Source organism: Lithobates pipiens, unplaced genomic scaffold, assembly GCF_037356315.1.
Source record: "Lithobates pipiens isolate NorthernLeopardFrog02 unplaced genomic scaffold, aLitPip1_a1.2 Scaffold_18, whole genome shotgun sequence".
NCBI classification, from domain to species: domain Eukaryota; kingdom Metazoa; phylum Chordata; class Amphibia; order Anura; family Ranidae; genus Lithobates; species Lithobates pipiens.
In genome coordinates, this window is record NW_027507758.1 from 377,052,226 (window position 1) to 377,055,967 (window position 3,742).

Here is a 3,742-nt window from a genome sequence, read left to right on the forward strand (position 1 = left end):
AATACCCTAGAGAATAAAATGGCAGTTGATGCAATACTTTCTGTCACACCGTATTTGTGCAGTGGTCTTACAAGTGCACTTTTTTGGGGGAAAAAATACACTTGTTTGAATTAAAAAATAAGACAAAAGTAAAGTAAAGTTAGCCCACTTTTTTTATATTGTGAAAGATAATGTTACGCCGAGTAAATTGATACCCAACATGTCACGCTTCAAAATTGCCCCTGTTCCGCCTATGGCCACATCACCCTGAATGCGCCCGATCTCGTCTGATCTCGGATGCTAAGCAGGGTCGGGCCTGGTTAGTACCTGGATGGGAGACCGCCTGGGAATACCAGGTGCCGTAGGCTAAAAAAAAAAATTGCCCCTGCTCGTGGAATGGCGACAAACATTTACCCTTAAAAATCTCCATAGCTGACGTTTAAAAAATTCTACAGGTTGCATGTTTTGAGTTAGAGAGGGCTAGAATTATTGCTCTTGTTCTAATGATCGCAGCAATACCTCACATGTGTGGTTTGAACACCGTTTTCATATGCGGAAGCTACACACGTATGCGTTCGCTTCTGCCCTAAAACGAATGAACGATCTACTAACGAGCAAAACTAAGGGACACTATTCTGTACTCCTACTCCTGGACCTCTCTGCTGCCTTTGATACGGTTGACCACCCCCTCCTCCTCAAAAAACTCCATGCCTTTGGTCTCCTTGACTGTACCCTTCGCTGGTTCTCTACCTACTCATATAACCGCACCTTTAGCGTTACCTACAATTCTACTTCCTCCTCTTCTCTTCCTTTCTCTGTTGGGGTTCCCCAAGGTTCTGTTCTTGGACCTCTCCTATTTTCAATCTACACCTCCTCTTTACGCTGACGACGCTCAAATCTATTACTCTATGAAAGAAGGGCAGGGATTCTGCCCCTCCAATTTTTGTAATGTCTTATTAGGATAGTGAAATATAAGCTTAAATGGCTCATTAAAGTCAGTCACTATTTATTTGCAGGTGAGAAGGCAGCCATCCTTAGAGGGTGTCCATAACCTCAGTATACAAGCAAAAAAAACAGGAAAGGGGGGTTTTGGAGGCACCAACTCTTCTATTTCTCTAACCCTCAACCCACTCCTTCAGTCTCCTCGCGTATCACTATTTTACTATCAGATATATCAGTCTGAAAGTCGCACCACTTCCTCAAACTTAATCTATCCAAAACCGAACTGATCATTTTTCCTCCCCCACCGGCCATTTCCCCTGATCTCTCTGTCAAAATTGATGGCACAACTATCAGCCCATCTCCACATGCCAGGGTCCTAGGAGTAGTCCTGGACTCTGAACTCTCCTTTAAGCCTCATATCCACTCACTGTTCAAATCTTGCCACCTCAACCTCCAGAACATCTCCAAAATATGCCCCTTTCTAACCAATGACACAACAAAGCTCTTAATTCACTCCCTGGTTATCTGTCACCTTGACTACTGCAACTCCCTCCTCATTGGCCTACCTCTGCATACTTTATCCCCCCTTCAGTCCATCATGAATGCTGCCGCCAGACTCATCCACCTTACCATCCGCTCTGTCACTGCTACTCCTCTCTGTCAATCTCTCCACTGGCTTCCACTCACACAACAAATGAAATTCAAAATACTAACAACTACCTACAAAGCAATCCACAACTACACCACTGACCTAGTCTCGAAAAACCAACCTAATCATTCTCTTCGTTCTTCTCAAGACCTCCTGCTCTCTAGCTCACTCATCACCTCCTCCCATGCTCCCCTCCAGGACCTTTCCAGAGCCTCTCCAAGCCTGTGGGACTCCTTATCCCAATCTGTCCATCTATCTCATACTCTATTAGCTTTTAGATGATCCCTGAAAACCCTCTTCTACAGAGAAGCCTATCCTACACACACCTAACAACCGTATTTTCATTTTGTCCATCCGATCAACCCCCACAGCTACTACACTTTATTCCACTTGACCCTCCCTTCTAGATTGTAAGCTTTAACGAGCAGGGTCCTCTGATCCCTCCTGTATTGAATTGTATTGTGATTTTACTGTCTTCTCCGATGTTGTAAAGCTCTGCGCAAACTGTTGGCGCTATATAAATCCTGTATAATAATAATAATATGCAATAATAAAAAAAAATGTAATTTAAGAAAAAAAATGGCCCTTTAAGAGCTAGTTGCTGCCATAACAACAATATTCCTCTTCAAAGTTAGTATGTATATCGGTGTGCGGCAGGCCATAAGTGATTAAGGTCTGGATTCTGGCTAGGCCACTCCATGACCTTAATGTGCTTCTTCTTGAGTCACTCCTTTGTTGCCTTGGCGGTATGCTTTTGGTCATTGTCATGCTGGAAGACCAATCTATGACCCATCTTCAGTGTTCTGGCTGAGGAAAGATCCTCATCCAAGATTTTACAATACATGGCCCTATCCATTGGCCCCTCAGTGCAACAAAGTTGGCCTGTACCTTTAGCAGAGGAACAGCCTCCAAGCATAATGTTTCCATCTCCGTGCTTGACTATATATGACGAGTCCCCCCCCCCCCCCCCCATGAAGGTATATGTACAAGCCCATCTGAAGTTTTCCAATGAACATCTAAATGATTCAGAGAAGAATTGGGAAAAAGTGCTGTGGTCAGATGAGACCAAAATGTAACCAAATGGCATTAAATTCACTCGCCATGTTTGGAGGAAGAAAAATGATGACTTTGACCCTAAGAACACCATCCCTACAGTCAATCACAGAGGTGGAAACATTATGCTTTGGGGCTGTTTCTCTGCTAAAGGTACAGGCTGGTTTTGCAGCATTGAGGGGCCAATAGACGGGGCCATGTATTGTAAAATCTTGGATTAGAACCTTCTTCCCTCAGCCAGAACACTGAAGATTCGTCATGGATGCGCCTTCCAGTATGACAATGACCCAAAACATACCGCCAATGGAACAAAGGAGTGGCTCAAGAAGAAGCACATTAAGGTCATGGAGTGGTCTAGCCCATCTCCAGACCTTAATCCTATAGAAAATTTATTGAGAGAGCTGAAACTTCAAGTTGCCAAGCGACAGCCAAGAAACCTTAAGGATTTACAGTGTAGAAGATCTGTAAAGAATAGTGGACCAAAATACCTCTTGAGAGGTGTGCAAATCTTGTCACCAACTCACAAGAAACATCTTACCTCTGTGCTTGCCAGCAAGGGTTTCTCCTAAGTCATGTTTTGCTTGGGGATCAAATGCTTACTGAACTGCAACTCAATTTATAACATTTGTATCATGGATTTAGTCTGAATTTTTGGTTGATATTTTGTCTCTATCATTTAAAATACACCTATTGTAAAAATGATAGACCATTAGTTTCTTTTGTAAGTGGACAAACTTACAAAATCTTCAGGATATCAAATAATTATTTTCCCCACTGTATATAAGAACAAATTAGTTATGGAGTTATAGTGAAGTTGAAAACTGACACTGCTAAATTTTACTAAGGCATTCAGGCTTCAATGAACCCTGGCCATGAGACAGTTAAATTGAAAGCCCTGTTCTATGCGCTTAGTGAACCCTCAGTCTGTGTGTTCACTAAAGGCTCGATTTCGCTGATTTCAGAAACAGGCACCACCCTGCTTACCTCTCATCCCACTATCTAACATTTTTGGCTGCTGAGGCGATCCCATTGGATACTGAAGATATAGGTCTAATTACTTTACAGTGTGCCTGAATTTTATATTTTATTTTTTTTAAATGCAGAGTGAAGTGTCCCACA

At 42.7% G+C, this 3,742-nt stretch overlaps 1 non-coding gene across 1 annotated transcript; it reads left to right on the forward strand.

Annotated features, from left to right (window-relative positions):
- Positions 1 to 228: 228 nt before the first annotated feature.
- On the forward strand, positions 229 to 347 carry LOC143990379 (5S ribosomal RNA). Its single transcript, XR_013277283.1, has one exon. It is a non-coding gene; the product is annotated as a 5S ribosomal RNA (ribosomal RNA).
- The last annotated feature ends 3,395 nt before the right edge of the window (positions 348 to 3,742 follow it).